The sequence below is a fragment of the Schistocerca nitens genome, chromosome 3 (assembly GCF_023898315.1).
Source record: "Schistocerca nitens isolate TAMUIC-IGC-003100 chromosome 3, iqSchNite1.1, whole genome shotgun sequence".
Lineage (NCBI taxonomy): Eukaryota > Metazoa > Arthropoda > Insecta > Orthoptera > Acrididae > Schistocerca > Schistocerca nitens.
Window position 1 is genome coordinate 792,903,774 of NC_064616.1, and position 25,271 is coordinate 792,929,044.

At 38.9% G+C, this 25,271-nt stretch overlaps 1 protein-coding gene across 7 annotated transcripts in view; it reads left to right on the forward strand.

The window, feature by feature from the left end:
* The window catches only part of LOC126248810 (palmitoyltransferase ZDHHC20-B-like), a 344,143-nt gene that overhangs the window by 824 nt on the left and 318,048 nt on the right, over positions 1–25,271 (forward strand). The gene's annotated exons all lie outside the window — the stretch shown is intronic.

The window sequence follows — 25,271 nt, forward strand, 5'->3', positions numbered from 1 at the left end:
ACATATATTTAACTGACACAGTATTGTATTATCATACATTCCTTGGATAAATGAAAAGAAGTTTCTTCAGATGTCAGATAGTATAATTAGAGGTCCTAAGGAAGCTTCTTGTGATAGTTGTTCGACTTGTCAGTACTGGATTTTGTTATTGTGCTTCTATATCTGTAAAGAAATTTTATTTGATTATTGGTTCAGGTGCTTAAGATTCTTGCAGTGTTCCATCCCACACACACAGTCGGTAGTCAGTGCAGAGGTCATAGGCTGTGTGCTTTAAAAACACTGTATGTATTCATGCAAATAGAGTAGGCCTATTCCATTTAATCAGTTTGTTTGTAATAGTCATATAAATGAATTTGTCATGTGTGTTATGTACTGGTTTGCCCTGATAGTTGTCATAAATGAGACAAGTCTTTCCATTGAGCTCTCCCATTTCAGTGATTATTTCTTTCATGATTTCATAGTCCATAATGTCTACATGAGTCTTTAGATTGCAGGTATGGTTTGATAGTGGAATCCGACAAATCTTGAGTGTGGTGACATTGCTCGCCTCAAATACAACTGGCGATACCAAAAAAATTGAAATTGAGTACTTCCCCTAAGATACATAAATCGACCACAAGTGCCGATACCAAAACATCAACCACCAACACGTGCAGTAAATAACACCAACCCAACAACACATAAAAACTCCACTGAACATCATAACACACGAATAATAGACCCGAAAAGATGACTACTTAGCACAAAAAAGTTCTGGCACTATACACTAGGTCAGTGACCCCAAACACACACACACACACACACACACACACACACACACACAAACAAACAAACAAACTTCCAACCCACCTACAACCTACTCTCCCCTCCCCGACCTTCACCCTCCACATAAAAACAAAAATTCACCAACAGTCCTTAGTCCGAGACACCAGAACTCTGGCTAACCATCTCCACCACAAGCCCAAAAAGTTGCAGAAACGTAATAGCGGATAACATGTCGTCCCCCATTTTAGCCCGCAGGCGCGCACTATTAAACCTAGAAGTCATATCCATACCTAACAATAGAAGCCACAAACTGAATTAAATGACTTACCGTGCGACAAACACCAAACAACACCACCACAATAACATACACACAACAGAAACTTAATTCTTAACTCACTGAAACCAATTTCCATTCTTCTATAACAGTCACGACCAATAAAAGCACACTTCTAGCACCAACACCCAAATGAACCCAATACACCACATAACACTCAGACTATATGCATACCACCAGAGGACACCACCAACCACAACAAGACAACATCTACAAACACAACACACTCATAAAATAAACTCCACACCATCATACGTCACACACACCACCACCCTTACGTCACTGGTCAAAGCCGACGGGTGGAATTGGTCGCCTCCGTTGACCATATCATCAGCATGTATAATGACATTTGGACCCTTCAGTGTACTCATATCATTTATATAGAGAGTGAAAAGCAGTTGGCCCAATACTGTGTTGGTTTTGAGGCTCAGGGATTCTTCCGTACACTTCTTTATTAGAAATGTCAGTGGCTCTACTGGAAACTCTGAACAGTAATTAACTACTCTTGTACAAATGTCATCAGGCCCTATGGCATTTTTTTTCATTTTGCAGATTATTTTTTATATTTCTGTATCATTTGTTTGAAAGGAATAAACATTGTTACATTTACATTGCTTAAAGAAATATATTATTCTTTTTGTTTTGTGGGATTTTGTCATAAGAGATTGTCTACCACAGTTAACATTGTGTTCATAGAAAATGGAAGTGATGAAGTGCGGGTCCAAAAATTCCTCTCCTTCTTCTTTTTTCGGTATTTCTTTTCTGTCTGTGCTAATCAAAGTCCAGACAGTCTTTGCCATATTAAGTGGTACTTGAAGTACATCATCTTTATTTCCTTTAGCAATCTGTGGGAATCTCTCTCTCTCTCTCTCTCTCTCTCTCTCTCTCTCTCTCTTTCTCTTTGTGTAGTCTTCATTACTGGTTCAATTTTCAATATTTTTTTGTGCCTCTCGTATGGATTTTTCAGGTTCCCTCTTGCCCATTGAATGACTAGTGTGATCCATTTCTTTCTCATTATATTTTTGCTTTTATTACAGCATATAATATTTTATTGCCCCCAATGTTTATCCATGGATTTTCTATAACCGTGTTACTGTTATGCTATATTCTGTACTGTATGAAACTGGTAAATCAGAAGTGTATAAAGAATTGTATGCTAGAGCTAAGTATAAGCAGGCAATCAATGAAGCAAAGAAACTACATGATATAGTAAAAAAAAAAAAAAAGAGAGAGAGAGAGAGAGAGAGAGAGAGAGAAGCTGTAAGTGTAATTAACTCTATTGTTTACCCTACATAAAAAGAGTGTATAGCCATAACCCCAGAAGAATGTAAGAAACTTTGTATCCAGTCCATTGAAGAAATTGTTGTTGTCTTCAGTCCAGAGACTGGTTTGATGCAGCTCTCCACGCTACTCTATCCTGTGCAAGCTTCTTTATCTCTGAGTAACTACGGCAACCTACATCCTTCTGGATCTGCTCAGTGTATTAATCTCTTGGTCTCCCTCTACGATTTTTACCCTCCACACTGCCCTCCAATACTAAATTGGTGATCCCTTGATGCCTCAGAACATGGCCTACCAACCGATCCCTTCTTCTAGTCAAGTTGTGCCACAAACTCCTCTTCTCCCCAATTCTATTCAATACCTCCTCATTAGTTATGTGATCTACCCATCTAATCTTCAGCATTCTTCTGTAGCACCACATTTCGGAAGCTTCTATTCTCTTCTTGTCCAAACTATTTATCGTCCACGTTTCAATCCCATACATGGCTACATTCCATACAAATACTTTCAAGAAAGACTTTCTGACATTTAAATATATACTCAGTGTTAACAAATTTCTCTTCTTCAGAAACGCTTTCCTTGCCATAGCCAGTCTACATTTTATATCCTCTACTATGACCATCATAATTTATTATGCTCCCCAAATAGCAAAACTCATATACTACTTTAAGTGTCTTATTTCCTAATCTAATTCCCTCAGCATCAGGCTGCAACCCTGTCTCACTCCCTGCCCAACCACAGCTTCCCTTTCATGCCCCTCACTCTTATAACTGCCATCTGGTTTCTGTACAAATTGTAAATAGCCTTTTACTCCCTGCCACCTTCAGAATTTGAAAGAGAGTATTCCTGTCAATGCTGTCAAAAGCTTTCTCTTAGTCTTCAAATGCTAGAAACATAGGTTTGCCTTTCCTTAATCTAACTTCTAAGATAAGTTGAAGGGTCAGTATTGTCTCATGTGTTCCTACATTTCTACGGAATCCAAACTGATCTCGCCCAAGGTTGGGTTCTACCAGTTTTTCCATTCATCTGTAAAGAATTCGTGTTAGCATTTTTCAGCCATGACTTCTTAAACTGATAGTTCAGTAATTTTCGCACATGTCAACACCTGATTTCTTTGGGATTGGAATTACTGTATTCTTCTTCAAATCTGATGGTATTTCGTCTGTCTCATACATCTTGCTCAGCAGATGGTAGAGTTTTGTCCTGGCTGGCTCTCCCAAGGCTATCAGTATCACTGGTTCCTAGCCAATTCTTTCTCACTAAACTTTGAAAAAACACACTACATGCAGTTCAGAACTTGTAAGGGGTGTCCCAAGAGTATATGTCTAACATACGATGACAAGAAGATAGAAGAAGTGGACAGTGTTAAATTCTTGGGATTACAGCTTGATAATAAATTCAACTGGGAGGAGCACACCACAGAACTGCTGAAGCGTCTTAACAAATCTGTTTGCAATGCGAATTTTGTCAGACATAGGGGATATAAAAATGAAAAAGCTGGCATACTATGCTTACTTTCATTCCATAATGTCATATGGGATTATTTTTTGGGGTAATTCATCAAGCCAAGCTAAAGTTTTCCGGGCACAAAAACGTGCAGTGAGAGTTATATGTGGTGTGAACTCAAGAACATCCTGCAGAAGCCTGTTTAGGGAACTAGGGATACTAACTACTGCTTCCCAATATATTTATTCCTTAATGAAATTTGTCATTAAAAATATATCACTTTTTCAAACCAACAGCTCAATTCATGGAATCAATACTAGAAATAAGAATAATCTTCACAAGGATTTAAAGTCACTTAGTCTTGTACAAAAAGGTGTGCATTATTCAGGAACACACATTTTCAATAACTTGCCAGCAGCCATAAAAAGCTTAACAACCAATGAAATTCAGTTTAAGAGAAGCCTAAAGGATTTATTGGTGGCCAACTCCTTCTACTCCATTGATGAATTTCTTAGTAAAACCAACTGATTTGTATATAAGTACAACGTAACTTCTGCACAATTTCAGTGCAGTAATGTGTTCATTGAAAATGTGTGTGTGTGTGTGTGTGTGTGTTTGTTTTAGTATAATCTAACTTCTACACCATTTCAGTGCAGTAATGTGTTCATTGTAAATACGTATTACAGTAGTTGTATTACCTTATAAATAAATAAAAAAACTTTTTTATTTTAAATTCAGTGCATTAGTATTTGTAAAATGACGATCATTCCACTTGGGACCTGTGGAATGGTACATTAGCTTATTTGTTTTAGTTATAAATATTTGTCATGTATTGTTGTTTTTCTGACATGTTCCACATCCTGGAGGACCTCCTCACTACGGATCAATTGGAGTGAAAGTAAATCTAATCTAATGGAATGTTGTCTATTTCTGGGACCTTTCAGTGCTCTGTCAAATTCTTCACACAGTATTGTATCTCCCATTTCATTTTCATCTACGTCCTCTTCCATTTCCATAATTTTGCCCACAAGTACGTCACCCTTGTATAGACCCTCTATACGCTCCTTCCACCTTTCTGCTTTCCCTTCTTTGCTTAGAACTAGTTTTCCATCTGAGCTCTTGATATTCATAAAGTGTTCCTCTTTATCCAAAGGTCCCTTTAAATTTCCTGTAGGCAACATCTATCTTACCCCCTAGTGATATCTGCCTCTACATCCTTACATTTGTCGTCTAGCCATCGGTGCTTTGCCATTTTGCACTTCCTGTCAATCTTATTTTTGAGATGTTTGTATTCCGTTTTGCCTGCTTCATTTACTGCATTTTTATATTTTCTCCTTTCATAAATTAAATTCAGTACCTTTTCTGTTACCCAAGGATTTATACTAACCCTTATCTTTTTACCTACTTTACCCTCTGCTGCCTTCAGTATTTGATCTCTCAAAGCTACCCATTCTTCTTCTACCATATTTCTTTCCCCCATTCTTGTCAATTATTCTCTAATGCTTTCTTGGAAACACTCTACAAACCTTTGGTTCTTTCAGTTTATCCAGGTCCCATCTCCTTAAATTGCCACCTTTTTTCGGTTTCTTCAGTTTTAATCTACAGTTCACAACCAATAAATTGTGGTCAGAGTCCGCATTTGTCTCTGAAAACGTCTTAAGATTTAAAACCTGGTTCCTAAATCTCTCTCTCTTACCAGTATATAACCTATCTGAAATCTTCCAGTGTCTCGAGGCCTCTTCCACATATACAACCTTCTTTCATGATTCTTAAACTAAGTGTTGGCTATGACTAAACTATGCTCTGAATGAAATTCTACCAGGTGGCTTCCTCTCTCATTCCTTACCCCCATTCCATATTTACCTACTACTACTACTACTACTACTACTACTACTCCTACTACTACTCCTTCTTTCTTTTCCTACTATCAAATTCCAGTCCCCCATAACTCAAATTTTCAGCTCCCTTCACTAACTGAATATTTTTTTTTAACATCATACATTTCGTCAAACTCTTCATCTGTGGACCTAATTGGCATATAAACTTGTACTACTGTGGTAGGCCTGGGCTTCGTGTCTACCTTGGCTACAATAATGCATTCACTATGCTACTTGTAGTAGCCTATCCAAGCTCCTGTTTTTTTTATTCATTATTAAACCTACTCCTACATTACCCCTGTTTGATTTTGTATTTATAATCTTATATTCACCTGACCGTAAGTCTTGTTCCTCCTGCCATCGAACCTCACTAATTCCCACTATATCTAGCTTTAACCTGAACATTTCCCTTTTAAATTTTCTAACCTACCTGCCTGATTAAGGGATCTGACATTCCAAGCTCCGACCCATAGAACGCCAGTTCTCTTGAAGAAATTAGTAGTTAATAAACGAACCTCCCAAAACCGCACTTAGTATCAGTGACAACTACTTTGAAAAGCCTTTCCCAAGCTCTTTCACAGGAGTGTATCAAAGTACTATCTTGAATATAGGGAAAAATTTCAAACCTTCAGCTAGTGTTGATTACTGATTTGTTCATGTAATTTGTTTAAAGATGTTATTGACGGCGTAATTTATCCTTTAACTTATTGTGTAAATAAATCTCTAGATGGAGGTAAGTTCCCTGTGAAACTACAAATTTCTAGTTGTGCCCATGTATAAAAAAGTTGAAAAGAACTATCCAACTAGCTATAGGCCCATATCCATAACTCCTTTCTTTTCTAAAATTTTTGAAACAATAATGTATAAAAAAAGTTGTTTATTTGGGCAAATCAAATATAATCAGTGATGAACAATTTGGGTTCAGGAACGGTAAATCCACAACTGACTCAATGGATTCCCAAGTAAAATTTGTCCTAGTTGTGTTCAAGGCTAGGGGCTATGCTCCGGCTATGTTTTGTGACCTGAACAGGGCTTTTGATTCTGTAGAGCAAAATACTTTGTTGACTAAGCTACTCTATTACAGTTTTGATGGCAACAGTATAAACATGTTTAAATCTTTCCTAGAGAACTGCCAACGAGTTTTGTGCATTGGTACAAAGAAGTCAAATTTGTCAGTCCACTTCTGTGCACACCAGGAAGAAAACTTGCCGACCAGAAGCCGAACGCTGATTGGTGGACTGCTACCAATCATTGACAACATGGACATCCACGAATAGCCTCTTTCCTTCAGTCTTCCCTTACGTCATGACTAGCCAATCATATTAGAGGGCCAATTAAAAGTTTTACGACAGTGCTGTCAGACATTGATAGTCTGTAATAAATAGAAGCACCTATGCCCAAGCAAAACAAGTCGTGCCCTGAGGAAGTCCATTGCAATTTTGCCAAAATGTCGGTTTTAGTTTATTATTGTTGTTAGTTTTTAGCAATGATGTGGCTTAATACCCAAAAGAATTTTAATCACTAAGTCAAATTTGGTTTATATTAGGTCTGGAGTGCCACAAATGTGAGTGCTTGGATCTTTATTGTTTCTGTTAATGATTAATGATCCCCTCCCAGGGGATACTGCATTACCATAGGCACCTCCAGTGCTGGGTGGGAGGGTTTGTGTGCTCTGATGAGGTTGAGGTATGTACCAGCCGGAGTGGTCTCAACTGAGGAGCTAGACGTTGTGTGTCCCACACCATAGGGTAGGGGGGGAACTCTGTAGGCTAGGTCGTCAACCCCTCTAGGGGAGCTAACCCTGAAATGAAAGCCTGGTCCCCCAGGTTGGGAGTTGAGCACAGGGCTGATACCCCTGCCTTGTAAAAAATCTATTATTGTGAATAATTCAACAAGGAATGCCAGACTGCCCCTACGTAGACAAACTATGCTAGGAAACAGTAATATGGATTTATCAATGCTTATATTTGGAACATGCACACACTGCTGCAAACAGGAGTGATGAATAGTGTTGCAGAAGAGGTGCTAAGGTACAGAATAGGAGATGTTGCACTGCAGGAAATCAGGTGGAAGGGAAGAGAAGAGATTTATAAGCAGAAATTCTCGATGGACTATTCAGGAAAAGATGAAAGACAAGGGGAGTATGGAGTTGGGTTTATAGTCTCCAAGGATATGCATAGATCAGTTATTGCCTTCACACCATATAATGAAAGAATATGTACTCTACGTATGAAAGGCAGATTTCACAGTGTGACCTTTGTTAATGTATATGCACCAATGGAAGAATCAGATGAAGATACTGTAGACATCTTCTATGATAAACTACAGGAGGTGTGCGACAGAATACCCAAATATGATCCCCAAATAGTTCTTGGTGACTATAATGGAAAACTGGGAAAGGAAGAGGCATTCAGAAGAGTGTTTGGTAAGGGTGGAAAATACCAAAAACAAATGAAGCCAGCCAAATAGACCATATATTGACATCAAAGAGGTGGGCATGCAATATGGAAATTGTGCGCACTTTCCAAGGAGCTAATTCTGATTCTGACCGTTACTTACTAGGAGCCAAAGTGAGACAGAAACTTGCCATGGCTGGCAGAGGAAGTAGTACCAGAGTAAAGAAATGGAATATAGAACAACTGAAAGGTAGGTATACTATTCAGGAGTACGCGAACAGATTGAGACACAAGTTACAAACAAAAGATGTTGGAGATGATATAGACAAAGAATGGAACTCTATTAAAGATGTCATTAGGACAACAGCACATGAAATACTGGGAGAAGTAAGGAGGCTTGGGAATGAAGACTGGTATGATGAATGTAGACACAGTGGAACAGAAAAAGAAAGCAAGGCTGAAATGCTTGCAGCAGAATACTAGATCAAATCAGGCATTATATAATGAAAAGAGAATAGAGGCAGCAAGGGTATGCAGGAGAAGAAAAAGGGAAGCCATGAAGAGAAAGATAGAGGAGAGCAGCAAAAAAGGAATGAAAGCAGAAAATACTACAGGAAAGGAACTCAAGAATATAGACCAAAAATAACAGCTTGTAAGGGCAAAGAGAGAAATTTGCTGACAGATAAACAAGATGATGTGGATAGATGGCGAGAATATTTCAAGGGAATTTGGAGGGCAATCATACCAGGAATGGGCAGCCACTCTATTATTCCATAGATTCAGAAGTAGAGGATCCAGCATCAGAGGAAGTATGGAAGGTAGCGCATTGTTTAAAAAATTATCAAGCACCAGGAACCAATGAAATAATTGCAGAACTGCTAAAAAATGGGGAACTGATCTTCAAAAGTAGATCCACTAACTTAAGTTGATATGGAATCAGGAAAGAATCCCAGAAGAATGGACCTGAGATGTAATCCAACCAATACACAAGAAAGGAGGCAAAACCTGCTGTTCAAATTACCGAAGAATTACCTTGCTGAATGTAACCTATCAGATCTCGAGTATTATCTGCAGCAGGTTAGCACCCTATTCAGAAGAGATTTTGGGGGAGTATCAGTGTGGATTTTGACCTAATAGCTCAACAACAGACCAGATATTTGTGTTGAGGTAAATACATGAAAAGACATAAGAGTATAACATTGAGCTTCATAACCTCTGCGTAGACTTCAAGCAGGCCTTTGATAGTCTGGATAGAGCACAAATGCTAAATGATTTGTTGCTGCTTGGTATGCTATCGAAGTATGTCTCACTTATTCAAGCAACATTGACAGGTTCCAAGGCTGCAGTGCGAGGGGATGGAGAACTGACCAATTGGTTTAGCATTAGTAAAGGTGTGAGACAAGGGGACACACTTTCTACAATGCTTTTCAATCTGACTCAAAGCAGCCATGCAGAAGCTTCAGATATCTGGTTACATAGGCACAAAGTCGACTCAGATATGTGCATATGCCAATGATGTATAGGATGTCACTATAGAGGACAATATGTGAGATGAAAGAAGCGACAAGACCTAGAGGCCTTTCTATAAATGAAACAAAGACTAAGTACATGAATTTCGCCAGGAAGGAAACTAATAACGTGGATAGATTATCAGCAGGCGGTTTCAATTTTGAACATGTGCAGAACTTTGACTATTTGGGCTCTAATATTAGCAGCACAAATTCCATGTTAACTGAAATAAAACTGCGCATCCTAAGTGGTAATAGATGCTCCCATGTTTAAGAAATTGTTGGCCTCTAGTTTATTAAATATGCAGCTGAAGCTGCAACTATATAAGGTCATGATGAGGCCAGCCATAACCTACAGATGCGAAACATGGACGTTAACGAGTGGTGATGAGCAACAGCTCAGGATATTTGAACATAGATTGCTGTGTAAGATCTGTGGGGCAATCTAGGATAATAATGGTTTCTGGAGATCTAGAATGAGTACTGAGCTGGACCACTTCATACAAGGAATTATAATAAGTAAAAGAATAGTCTGGCTTGGGCATGTCCTCAGGATGGATACTAGAAGAACAACAAAACAGATTTTTGAATGGAGGCCAGCCAGTAGAAGACAGAGAGGAAGGCCACGAAAACAGTGGATAGATGATGTGGAAAAAGATATAAAATCTCTGAGTCAGAGGACAGTGGAGAACAGTGCTGGAGAGGGCAGAATGGAAGTATGCTGATGACAAGTTTTCTAAATAAAAGCACAGATCTAGCCACACTGAAAACATTGACCAAAAGTACCCTTGCTCAACCTTCATTACAGTTCAGAGCGAATGGTTTCTTGCAAAAAGTAAACCCCAGGAACTTAACATTAGCTTGAAGGAGATCCCTAACCACCATGAACTAGAAACTGTTGAAATTTTACTGATAACAAATTGACCTGGGAACCACACATCAGAAATATATCAGGTAGACTTTCAAGAGTCATTTATTTAATTAGGAATTAAAAAGATATGTTCCAATTAACTATGTAAGATCAACATATTTCACTTTCTTCCAAAGGATTATACCATGTGGAATTTTATTGTGGGGTAGTAATTCTCACAAATATTTTGCTTTTGCAGAAGAAAGTAGTGAGGATAATTACTGATTACAGTAAATCTGTACACCGTAAACCTCTGTTTGTTAAATTGCAATATGTAACAATAGTAAACCTATTCATTTATAATGTTCTGTTGTACATTAGGAACAATGTTTCAAAATTTGTATTGAGAAGTGATATTTGTAGCTATAATACTAGAAACAGAACATGAGTAGACATGCCACATCATAGACTGTGTAAATCACAGAATTCCTACATAGGATGTTTAACAGACTAAGGAAAGGTTTTAAAGAATTGCCTGTAAATGTTTTTAAAGCCAAATTGTATAAGCTACTAGTAAACAATCCTTTTTACACTGTTGAATTTTTTAGAGGAAAGTACTGTTTGGTAACATGTGGTTTCTACTTTTACCCATTTCATGCAAACTAAAGTACATTGGGAAATGTATGCTTTTGACTTTGTCTATTGCTTTAACAAACTGAATGATGATAAAATTTTATTATTATTACTCCATTTTTCTGAGCTAAGTGTAACGTCTTTAGTTTTTTTTACTATGTCTTACATCCATAAATGTGCATGCATTGCATTTTGATTTGTCAATTATTTCCATCAACAGCTTGCAATGGTCTGAAAGTAATATTTAATACCTGAACTTTTTGTATAGACTGATAACATGATCTACCAGTGTTGCAAATGATGGAACAGCAGCATCTCTATAGTTGTTCTGCCCCCCCCCCCCCCCCCCTCTTCAGTTTAGGTTGTGAAGTTCTGATTTGATCATATAAGTTTCTTGAATGAGAACTGCCTTCTAGTGTTTTTATATTATCACCTACTACTATTATGTAAGTGAATTCTCTGGTATCCTTTTCTAGTGGTACATGCAGTCACTCGAGAAAATGTCTTACTTGACAACTTGGAGATCTGTACTGCCCTAATATTAAGCTCTTCTTCCTTTCTCTGTATAGCTGCTGCTTCAAGACAATTTCTGTATGTTTCTGTCTGTCTACCTTTTTGAAGCATGCAAGTCTCTTGTATCCAAAAATGTGGCTGGAATATTTAAATTGTTTTCTGTATTATAAAAGCTATGTCTTGGTTTGCCTCAATCTTTGACATCAACGCCATCTGGCACCAAGTTACAAGAATACAGTCCTCAAGTCTGCTGTCTTCAGTCCGACATAAAGTTCCCAGATAATATCTTCTGTTCCAAATGTTGTCTAACAGCAACTATGAGACGGTATGTTTTTCTTGTATTGCTAACTTCTATGAGCCTGCCAAAGCATATTGTAGGTACTTGTACCAGTATGTATTTCCATTCCTGCTGTTACTTTGGCCTCATAATTACTATGTATTAGCTTTCGTAATTTGTCTTTTGTGTAAATTTGCCCCAATTATCTGATGACTCAAAACCCATCATACATAAAGTTTTTAGCAATTAAGACATTTCCGTGGAATTACTACATGGAAAATCTGAGTGGTCAAATACCTTACAAATGGAAGACTTCATATGTCAAATGGAAGAACGTTGTACATCTTGATTACATTTTCTTCCAGTCCATGTTCACACAATCTCTGGTATCTCAGAATCAATTAGTACTTCTATTGCTCTCAATTTCCTAGCAGCACAGTGTCCATTTTGCTGTAAAATTCTTAAACTTGAAGCATATCATGTTGAGAAATACGTGTAGAAAAAAATAATAATAATAATAATAATAATAATAATAATAATAATAATAATGAAGAAAGTGACCAGCCTACCAAATGCAAATTCCTCTTTCACTCAGAAAATGCTCTAAAACTGCGAAAACAGGAATGAGGTGTTCTCATCAGTGAAGTGTGAACAAAAAACAGGTGAAACACATCTTTACCGTGAATACTGTTACTGCAGCTCACACAGATTTGTTTGTAAAAAAAATCACTGACAACTTGTAGTAAGTTGGGTGAAAGACTCCAAAATAGTTTGTTTTCCTCTTTGCTACCTACTGGTTGGTAAATTCTGCCAACTAAGCATTACACAGTATCAATCTACATAAAAACTCCTATTCTGAAAGAACCACCTCAAAAGGTACTGAAAACTTGGAAAGGTATATAAAACTAAAAGTATAATTGCTAGATTTAAAGCACATGAGACTGTAAACTCTAAAAATAATTCTAAAGCAGCTTAGAATGATACTGAAAAGGAAATGATTAATTGTAGTAAAGAAAATGGTGTCCCACAATTCTCAATATTCTGTAAATCGTACTAACTGTGCCATCCTGCTCTGTAATTGCACCTTGGATGACGTAGAAACCTTGTTTACTCAGACTGAACAATGTGTGAAATTCTTTACCACAAATTTCATTGGTTAACAATTACTGTAGGAATGCAAGTACAAAATTCTTCAGGAAGTTGCCACATTCAGAGCTATTAAATAAATATAAGGGAGAGTCAGGTACTTAGTTAAAGTGCACTGAATTTTATTCTGTTGAACTCTTAGTAATGAACCAAATTGAAATGTGATTCAGAAGTGAAAAATATCTTGTAATTGTTATGCAAGCATTTTTATTTTGCAATATATTGTTACAACAGACTTCAGTCCATCATGTGATAAGGGGCTTCAAATTCATGCCACACACACTGCTCTGCAGACATCTAAATTTTCTCCATTAGTTACACAGCAATTCATTTTAATATAATCAAGTAGTATTTTCAATCAAGGTTTTAATTGCACGTGCAAATAAAAGGATAAAGGTATCAATTGAAAGACAACATTGCAAAAAGTTTTTATTTTCTTTATTAATATTGCTTGGGTTTCCACATCACCAACAGGGGGTACCAAGCACAATGCGTTACTCGTTTGTTTTACATGGTGAGTTTCCCCAGTAGGCCTACAAACCATGGAATGTACAGAAGCGCGCACACACATCTAAAACTTAGTGCGAACAGTAATTATGGTCAGAATCAGTGAGAACATTTAATATTTCACTTTCAGGCTGCCTCAATGCCGAAACAATATTTGCTTTTTCAGCAAGGGTTGGTTTCTTCAAACTGCCCTTTGGCTGTTTGTTACATTTACCAGGTCTTCATTGCACTTTTACTCTCTCGTTGCTGGGGTGCCGTGGAGCTTCCCTGCAGTCTGATTGAAAAAGTGACAGTGTATGAGCTGCATCTTTCTGTAGTGACTTCAGGATTTCTGTGGACACTTTACCTGAACTGACACGGTTAATCAGAATTTGGTACGTGGACACTAGTTCTCGGGCCAGAGATGTGTTCTCATGGTCATAAGTATTTGTTTGCAGTGAACACAAAATGGCACAAGCCTCTTCTATCATTGCTTCAGTTGGTGTAAATGTGGCACTGGAATGTAATGTATCCGTCATTGACACTGCATGATTGTGTTTGCATATGTTCAAATGAATTAAACTGTCCGCACAGGAACAACTGAAAGTATGTATACATATATTACATTTGGAACACATGATCTTGTACTCCAATTTACATTCAATGTTTAAAATCACAGTACGTGTTACAACAAAATGTGTTTGGGATTTCACACGGAACTTTGTGCCATCAGTATTGACTGTTATGTCACTCTCCTTAACACTACATTAAGCTTTGTGACGAGCCTCAATAACATTGATTCTATATGAATGGCCACCCTTATACAGTTTAACCATTCGAGCACACAGTTTGTCACACACTAATTTCATCAACACAACAAGTAGTTTGCCAAGTTTATTGTTTGTTTTTCCCTCTAGATAACAATATTTTAAAACTGGATGTGTTACTTCAACATGCATCTTTCTATTTATACCCCGATTGCGACGGTGACAGTATGCTGACTGTTGAGGCCGGAATAAGTAATTTGACGAGAAATATACACCAAAATCTCTTGTACCTTCATCTGCTTGAAGCTGCCCGATGAGATTCCAGCAGCTCATCGAAATTGTCTGTGTCCGGTTCTTCAAGCAATGTACAAAGAGCTTTGCACAGAAGTGCTTTCTTTTCTTCATTGCCACGGACTGTCTTCAAATTATTCTGCCAGCTGCGGTCTATGTGCCAAGCACACGGCAGATTATTTTCTGCAGGTCCCATGACTCGTAACCACGCACTGCGGAAAGTATTAGTGTCATCAGACATGAATACTGACATTTTTATGACTCTCTCACAGCACTAAAGAAATGAGTCATTATGGAAGTAGTCTCCTGATTTGAAACACAGAACGCTACAGGCATACCTGAACCAAAGTCGTCTACCGCTAACAACGTGGTCACCAACAACTTGTAAACATTTGTACAATGTGTGGAGTCTACACATACAATATTTTGTCCAAATCTCTCCAATAACTGCTTCTGGTAGTCAGTCATTAACACTAGCACAGTCAGTGCTATCAAAATCTTCCCTGGCCTCACCTTCTTTCTTATAGAGGAGAACACAGTCTTTCATTTTCTCCAACCACATACTAACACTGACTTCATTAGTGTTATGCTGCGATCATCACCAATGGCGAAGTCTCTCTTAATGTTATGAATGTCATGTCGAGTCAGGAGATGCAGCCTCTCCTCTGCACTCCGCTTGAGTGAATGGAGTCCCACACATCATCCAGAATTTTCTGGAAAGTGACCCCCTCAGCAATTTCACCTGCAACTTTTTAAAATCACCCCAACTACAAAGAGGCCAATTCTGAGTTTGATCCATCCTGTTTAACATGCTGGACAAGAAAAAATGAATGTATTGCCTTTAGTCTATTCAGATGCATTAATGATCTATTCTTAAACAATTACTATGACGTATGCAATAACACAGGGCAATACATAAGTATTTCAGAACTTATTTCCACACTTGTATTACTGTAATACACCTGCTGTCACACACCCAAGTAAATGGCATTACAATCGCAATTATTGTGGTCAATATGGTCCTTTAAAACTGCATTCATGCTACCATCTCCCGCGTCCGGCCATCTTGGTTTAGGTTTTCCGTGATTTCTCTAAATCGCTCCAGGCAAATGCCGGGATGGTTCCTTTGAAAGGGCACGGCCGACTTCCTTCTCCGTCCTTCCCTAATCTGATGAGACCGATGACCTCGCTGTCTGGTCTCCTCCCCCAAACAACCCCCATGCTACCATCAGAAATTGTATTCATATGAACTACGAATCAATATATTCACACCTTTTGCTCCAGATCACATATCCATAACAATATTAATTTCACAACAGTAAAAAACAATGTTCCCTCGCTGCAAAAAAGTAAGTCAACTACATATAACTAAATAACTAAAAGAAAGCCTGACAATGGATTCTGAAACTTTCATGCCATATTTACTTGGGGATCACTGAAAGGCCAGCAAAATTCTACAATTAAGGCAATACTCACCAGCGATGGCTTCTCTATCAGAACTACTGAGGTGCAGAAAAGCAATGTTCTGGTCATGGCTGAAATGTGTTCTGTAATAAATGACCACTTTCTTCTTCATGAAGCTCTGTCACCAACGAAATTGTTCCCCATCTTGCAAGTACCCTGGGACTTACACAACCGTTTGCCACCTGACTTCGATGAATATGTGCCACGTCTGTGGCACAGAAAGGTGGTTTTTGCAGTGCCATACTTTAAATGCTTAGTGCCATAACGAGGGACAAATCTACTTTTTGTTTCTCTCCCCTCCTCAGACTTCCACTTCAGAAAGTCTAAAATAAAAGCATTGATGAAAAACAATTGCATTCAGATTCAACAAGTGCAAAGTAAATACCAGGAGAAAAAAAACTGCACTGTTAGATACCCTCAAGAGTTACTGACACAATTTAACCTATACTTAATGCAGCGTACAGTAAGTTTACAGTATATACGGAATGCACCTTTTCAGCCTTTCAAATAAGCACATGTTCTGTTGACCAACAAAAACAAGAGCTAATAGCCACAGGACGATATTAATTTAAGTACGCAGTGTACACTTCACTTACCATCCTTCATTTGGAATTCACTATTTTGTTTTACCATCTGAGCCATGTGCTCCTGCTCCACATGTAGTCGCAACTTAGAAAAAAAAAAAAAAATTAAAGCTGCAGCTACTTTTTCAGCACCATTTCGTTGGTGCCATAGAGCTTCATGAAGAAGAAAGTGGAATTTGTAGTGTCATTTAGTACAGAACACATTTCGGACATGACCAGAACATTGCAAAAGCACCTCAGTAGTTCTGATAGAGAAGCCACCTGGCTGTATTTTATGCACATTTCTCAAATGAGCATTCGAATGCTTTCTCGCTGAATATTCTGTCATATGCATAACACGCATCAGAACCAGCCATTTCAACTAAATAACTGTCTCACGAAGTGCAAGGAAATTCGCACCCATTAAGTGTGAATACGAGATCAGCATTGCGATCAGCGGGTCACGTGATGCAAGTCCTGCTTATGGGTGAGGAGCGGAACAAGCTCCGCCTCCATGTGTTGCAGGCGCACAGTGCAGGCAACACAAACGTGTTTCTTAAATATCCACAAAAGCAACTATGTGTAGGACAGAGTTAATCATCAGTTAAATACTTCGTGCTATCGCAATTGACATGACTGTTTGTACTGACATATTAAAGAAAGACATTAATGTTCTTCGTTATCAGTTACCGTATCAAAATAAATGCGGTATTAGAAGTAGGTAAAAGAACAATTTACGACACTAGAAATGGAAGATAGCTTACTGTTTATCTTTTAAAGTTACTGGATGCCACACATTTCAGCATTATTGTACAATAAAACAAGGATGAAACAGGCCAATTTTGCTGAAGCTTTTAATTCCGATGCACTAACAGTTTCACTTAAGCACATAATCGTTTTCTCTGACTCGTTACTTGTATCTGAAGTGCCGACGTCGACAGTGAGGTTGTCAATGGCTACGCTATCACACCGCTATGCCTCCAGTACTCCCGCTCAAGCTCTTCTACCTTTTTGCAGTAACTTTTCCAGTCTTCTGCAGTAACAGCCTGAAAAAGTGCTTGCAGGAGTCAGTATTTTCAGATGACATGTCACCTGTAATGTTGCTCTCCCGAAAGAGTCTCTTTATTTTTGTCCACGCTAGCTCAATGGCATTCAAATCGCAATTGCATGGCGTAAAGCGAATTACTTTGTGGCCCTTGTTGCCAGTATGCCAACTGCTTAAGACTTCGCTGCCGCCCTATTCTCCCGAATCTGGGAGTGCAGAGCCTTCTTTGTCATACTGTCATCACGTCTCTATTCTGCAGCCACTGTATCATAGATACTGTCCCATGGTATTTGGTGGGCGGTTTGTTGTCTGCTGTGATAAGGTGCATTATCCATGACTAATACAGTGTGTGGAGGAAGATTTGGGAGTAAAAGTTCTTCGAACCATTTTTCGAAACTTGCAGAATTCATCTGCCCATGGTAATCTCCCTGGGTTAATTTGTCCCAGAGCTTTAGCTCTGCCTGCCTAACGAATCCGGTTTTAGAACCCACACGTCCAACTACTAGCCTTCTGGAGACGCTTCCCCACGCAGTAACGCCCACATCTTATTTTTGCTAGCATTTGCCGCAAGTTAGGTTACTGTCCATCCAGGATTCGTCCAAATAAAAAATTTCTGTGCCAGCCTCCCTAATATTTTTCAACTCGACGAGAAACCGGGACCGCCAATGCACAATGTCGTCACGTTCCAGTAATAAAGTCCTCTTGTTTCCAACTTTTCTCCACACGAAACCAATGGACTAACACACTTTTCTGAGTGATGGTGCTCCATCTCCAACCAATCTTCCATTCCAGAACTGACGGAAGTTTTCGCATAGTGGGTACAACCTTTTGCACAGTGTAAAACTCTTCTATTGTGTCCCTGATGACTTGTTTGTTGCAGTCACCAACAACTGATTCAATTTCCCCGCGTATTCTCCTGAGTGGAAGAGAATAAAATGCTTTTTTACGAACTGCATTCGAATTTTTGATAAGTGGGTCAGTGTACGATTAGTCATTACTATAAGCATCTGTCTTTCCACTGGCTCTATCAGTAAAAGAGTACACATTTTAAATTAATTACAACCAAATGTAGAGCTATTTAGAAATATTCTCTTATAGGATTATAATTGAAACTAACCTCTCTTTGCCAGGAGTTCCTGGGGATACGTCTGGGTGATTCCTGGCAAATTCTCTAACTCTCGCAGTACTACGCAGGCTATTCCCAGTGTACATCGCAGCTCTGAGGGAAGACTGTCAAATTGGTTGTAACAGCGCTTTTTGGTTTTTTCATCATCGCAGCACTTCACTACATTCATCATTTTACGACAAGCGGTCCTTGTAACCGGATTATTTTTCCGAACTGGAGTCGACAGTAACTCCTGCGATGGGCCAGCAACCGGATCATCACTCATTTTCGAAACAGAGAAAACACAGCTGCTACACACTGACAGCAACAGCACAGCTAAGCGACCGACAAAGCAGGCAACAAGGCGGACGACAAATGCAGTGTACGCCATACAGTTAGCAACATGTACAAATCACGACGCCACGAAATCTCTGCTGCCGATAGTTTCCGATCCGGAACTAGGGTGCCCGCATGCCAAGTTATAGTTCCCATATAGTATGGCATTATACCATAATAAAGAACCAAACATGAGATAATACAGTACTGGTAGTCAGAGAAAATTTACATCCCGAAAACACCACTGAAAAGCTTAATATCAGGTTGGAACATACTTCATTGTTGGATGGTGTTGACTATGCGGAAAGTCGGGCAGAACTCTACACGAGGCCATGAGAGGTTGGTCTGTTGTTGGACGAGACGAAACACAGGTCATGGTTGTATTCCTGTCTCCAGGCAGCTTATCTAAACGTAAATAGATCCTTAGCATCGAATACATGGCATAAGTATTCGTCTTCTGCCCATTTTGCAACACTGTCCAATCATAATAGAGGAAGGAACTCAAATTCCCCTAATTACCTCTATTCCTCGCCCAAGATGGAATTTTAAAAAAGCCAATTGGACTGTGTTCTCCACAGACCTGGACAAATGTTTTGGATGGATACCACCTACTAGAAAAATTACGAAAGATTTGTTGGTGCCATGATAAGCACAGCCAAGAAGCACATACGAAGAGGGTACCGCAAAAAATACATCCCTGGATGGCCCCAAACCAGCGAAGAACTATACCAGAGCTTCCTTGAATCTGGAGATCAGGAAATAGCAGATGAACTGCTTCACAGCTTGGATGCGGCCAGAAGACAAAAGTGGATGGAAACTGTAGAAAGCCTCAATTTCCAAACATCTAGCAGGCAAGCATGGTCACTGCTGAGAAAACTAGGGAGTGGCCCACCAGCACAATGACAAAAAGCAGCTGTAAGACCAAATGCCATAGCTGCACATTTAGTTAACATGTCTAGGACACCAAAGGATAAAACACATACAATAAAAGTGAGAACTCAATCTTAAAAAATGAAGCCACAGAAACTGAACACTCGCCCGTTCTCTAGCGAAGACATAGAGAAAGCTCGGAAAGATGTCAAACTAACAAAGGCACCAGGTTTTGACAACGTTCACCCTGAATTCATAATAAACTGTGGCAAGTATACAAAAGTAAGGCTGGCTCGATTTTATAAAAACTGTCAATATCCCACAAGAACTCAAACGCTGTAAGATAATAGCTATTCTAAAGCCTGGGAAGCCAGCTGACAACTCAAAAAGCTACAGACCAATTGCCCTGCTGTCTGTAATTTACAAATTACTAGAGAGGCTTATATATAACAGAATTAGCCCAGGGTTGTTCAGGGTGATCCCTGTTGAACAAGCGGGCTTTCGGCCAGGAAGACGTTGTACTGACCAGGTGTTGTCATTCACTACTTCATTGAGGTGGGATTCCAGAGAAAATTGAAAACATCAGTGGCCTTTATTGACCTCTCAGCAGTTTACGACTCTGTGTTGAAAGAAGGCATCATGTACAAAATTCTCTGAGTAATTCCTTGCAAATCTATAGCACGCTTAATAGACAGCATGCTCAATGATAGGGTGTTCCAAGTAAGTATGGGCACTGACTACGGCTCCATCAAAAAACTAAAGAATGGCTTACCACAAGGATCAGTGCTCGCACCACTGCTGTTTAGCCTCTATGTTGCAGACCTTCCGGAAACACAATCAAGAAAGTTCGGGTATGCTGACGATTGGGCCCTCGCCACAAGATGTAGCACAATTGAAGCATCTGAGGACATCCTAACGAAAGACCTGAAGATGATGGGTGAATATTTCCGTAAGTGGAGACATCAACCAAATGCTTCCAAAACAGAGGTTAGTTGCTTCCACCTCAACAACAAACTCGATGGAAAGGAACTCAACATTCGATTTGAGAACACCATTGTCAGGCACAGTAAAACTCCGAAGTACTTGGGTATGACGCTGGACAGAACACTATCTTTTCAAGAGCACCTAACAAAGACTGCCGAAAAATTAAAGGCAAGAAACAACATTATTCAAAAGCTCTGTGGTACTACCTGGGGAGCAACGGCCTCCACTCTCCGCACCTCTGCTTTAGCAATTGTATTCTCGGCTGCCGAATACTGTGCTCAGATTTGGCTAAACAGCCCACATGTAAAAAAGGTGGATGTCCAGGCGAATAACACTCTAAGGATGATTTCTGGAGTAATTAAACTCACTCCAACGTAATGGCTCCCAATATTAAGCCACATCCCGCCGCCACACCTGCGACTTACTGACACCCTTGTACGTGAATTCAAAAGCATCATGGGGAAATCGAAGCCTGCCAATCTACCAAGACACTGAGGCTGCAAACACTAATAGGCTTCGATCTAGGAACCCACCAACAAGAACATCAAGGACCTGTGCACAAGAAGGTTTCAGTATCACAAACGCATGGTCTGAAAAATGAAATGCATGGCAAAGTCATAACATGCCTTGCATCACACAAAAGCCACCTGGTTTTGACCTACCACGCCGAACGTGGTCCACTCTAAATAGGATTCGAACTCGTCATGGTAGATGTGCTTACTCCCTGTATAAATGGGATAAAATACCATCCCCTCAGTGTGACTGCGGAGAAAATTAGACCATCAGGCACATTGTTGAAGAGTGTTCCAGAAGAGCCTATAATGGGATCCCCGACGACTTCCTGCTCGCAACTCCAAATCTGATAGGTTTTATCAATAGACTTGATGTTTGTTTGTAATCCTTAAACTTTGTTATATTAGTGATGTTTGTTTACAATTATTAACGTTTGTTATATTAGTGATTTGTCTGTTTCTTTCTTGTGTGTCTGTATTGTCATACGACAAATAAAAAATAAATACTTCATTGTGAATCTGAAAATACGAGTGTGCATTTCAAGTCGAATCGTGCATTTTAGTATGGTTTACGAAATTTCGATGCTCTTGGAGTGTGTTGTCCTGTTTCCTTTATGGCGTAATGTAAGGTCTATTAATGCTTTATATGTACTAACTACGGGCTTCCTAAGTCATCGTAGCTGCGTACGCGCATTAACGCCTGTTTTCCGGCAGCGCTCTCTGGCAACAGCTGAAACAAACCTCTTTCTAACAAGTCTCAAGAAAATATTGCGAATGGTGGTTGGAAAAGCGTTATTTTCAAAGCAAATTACCTTTTAGCCAAAGTAAATTGTTACATGTGAGAATGTGCGATGAATTTCTTGTATCGCAGAGCGTCTGACTCTCTCTTTAACACTTTGAGGACCAGCCACTGAAAAGAATTTCGAGCTCAGAAGACCAGACATTTTTGTCATTACTTTAAATTTTACTGGCACATTTGTGTGATGTATCTTAAACCGAAACACAGGCAAAAAAGACCAATATTACATGTGAAAGCTTAGCTTCTCTTGCAGCTTATTAATCTTAGAGACCAATATTATATGTGAAAGCATAACTTCTCATGTAGCTACACTATGTATATTAATTTAAACCATTCACTTTGTCTATTTGTGTGTTCGTGCTGCTTAACAGTGATGTTGCTGTTGGCTTGCTACATCACCTGTCGTATCTCTAAATATTTGTTGTTATCGGCTGGCGAGATGACGTGACATGATCTATGACTTGCTTACAAGAGGGCATTGCAATCTCGATTTCAATTCTTCGAAAACTAAAGTGCTGTGTTTGTTGGAATTCGAATTTATACTTTGGTAATACCGAAATATGCAGCGTACATGTTGCTGCACATCAAAGCATATTCCAGAACTTTTTATTTTAATGCTGGGTTTCGTTTACTAATGTGCCGGGAAGTTCTACGGTGGTGTATAAAACGTTAACTATTGAAAGGATTGATAATTTCTACAGTTCAGAGGGTAAATATACTGTCACTTAACACGGAAAAAGTGTATTTTCACCCGGGAAAAAGTATAAGATAGAAAAATCCGGGATTCTTTTTTTTGTCCACGTATACACCCTGTTTTAGAAACTTTGTTTTCCATTTGTTTTGTGTGTGTGTGTGTGTGTGTGTGTGTGTGTGTGTGTGTGTGTGTGTGTGTGTGTGTGTGTGTATGTGTATGTGTGTGTGTCTGACTTGATTACAATACTAGTGTCATCTGCAAAAAGAAGTAATTCTGCTTGTTGTGTACTATACAGAAGATTGTTTGCAGATATGAGGAACAATAGTGGTCCTAAGAACGAGCCTTGGAAACCCTCATGTATGATTTCTCACCTGTTAGAATTATGTCCATGGACTATATTGGTTGAATTAGTGAGTACGACTTCCTGCATTCTTTTGATAAGGTATGACCTCCATTGAGTGCCTATAGCACCAATCCCATAAAAGTTATATTTATCCTGGAGAATACTGTGATATACACAGTTGGATGCCTCAAATAGGTCACAGGAAATACCAACTGGTGCTATTCTATTATACACTGCTTGCAAAATGTGGTGAGTGAACATGTAAATGGGATTCTCAATAGAGCAACCATTCAGAAACCCAAGCTGTGATTTACTGAGAATATTGTTGTTGCTAAGGTGAGATACTGTTCTAGAATACAGAATCATCTCAAAAATTTTGGAAAATGTCAGCAGAGAAACAGGACAGTAGTTCTTGATATATCTTATCGCCTTTCAGAGATTATATATATATATATATATATATATATATATATATATATATATATATATATATAGAGAGAGAGAGAGAGAGAGAGAGAGAGAGAGAGAGAGAGAGTGAGTGGAGTTGACACGGCCATATTTCAGTCTCCCTGGAAAAATGCCACATTTAGTACTCTATTGGAAACACCATCAAAAACAGATTAGCTTTTATATTTGAGAGAATGTATAATTTTCTTGATATCAGGAATTGAAGTTGGTGACACATTAATGAGATTGAATTTTATGAGAGGTGATTTTTCAACATACTGCTGGGAGTTTTCTTGAGAGATTTTTCCATTTACTTTCTACTACATTTGAAGAAATGATTGTTAAATATGGTGATGAGCAAACTGTTCCTGATTGGCTGCAAAAGCAAAAAAACTGTCACCTCCCATAGCCTGCTACATCATCTTTAGTTGTAGCAGGCCTAACAGCATGTGGGCTAGGTATCCTGAACTGGAAGAAGCAGGTGTAACAGTGTATGGCGCATGCACCATTCGAAAGACTCAGTTCGTGTACATTGTTCACCACTGCGTGCTGCTATGTAAAAACAAGACCTGACAGTGCATCCTTGCTGTGTGTCATCAGTCAGGCCTGTACACATTTGGGATTTGAAAGTCCTGACCAACTGTTCAACACAGTGTTGACTTTGTGGGTGAAAGAGGGCAGTGGTGAAGTGCTCAGTTCTGTTTCACTGGCAAAACAGTTTAAAGTCTGACAATGCTCAGACAGTCAAAATTTTATCAGTAAATTGTCGAAGTATTCATAATAAAGTTCCCAAACTTAATGCCTTCCAGGAAAGTGATTGTGCTCAAATTATTTTCTGGACCAAGAACTGGCTTAAATCCAACATGGAAAGCGTTGAGCTATTTAATGAGTGTTCATCGCAGTTGACAAAAATATCTCTCTATTGAGGTCGAAGCTGAGAGTGACAGTGAAGTTACCTGGTCACATATAACAAGTCTAGGTGAAACCTCATTAATTATTGGATGTTTTTATCAGCTACCTGATTCTGCTGTGACAGTTCTAGAGTCATTCAAAGAAAGTCTGTGGTCAGTAGTGCAGAAATACCAAGATCATGCAGACTAGATGGAGGCAGCTTTAACGTACAGAGTATACACTGGGATGTCTATGAATTCATAGCAGGGGATTCACATTTTCTGAAAACTTTCTTCAGCAGCCCACACACAATGGAAATAGCTTAGACCTTGTAGGTACAAATAGGCCACACCTTACTGACAACATTAGTATAGAAACTGGGATTAGTGATTGTGATTTCATTATAGCAGCTATGGTTATGAAAGTTAATCAGTCAAGAAGGATAGGAGAGTGTCTCTGCTAGAAAGAACAGATAAGCAGTTCTTAGTGTTTCACTTAAGACAATGAATTGACATCACTCAGTTCTAGTAGTATGGACGTAGAGGAATTGTAGGCAAAGTTTAAGCAGACTGTAAACTTTGACCTGGAAAAATATGATTAGGAAGTGGATTAAGGATGGGCAGGACCTACTGTGGTTGAATAATGAGA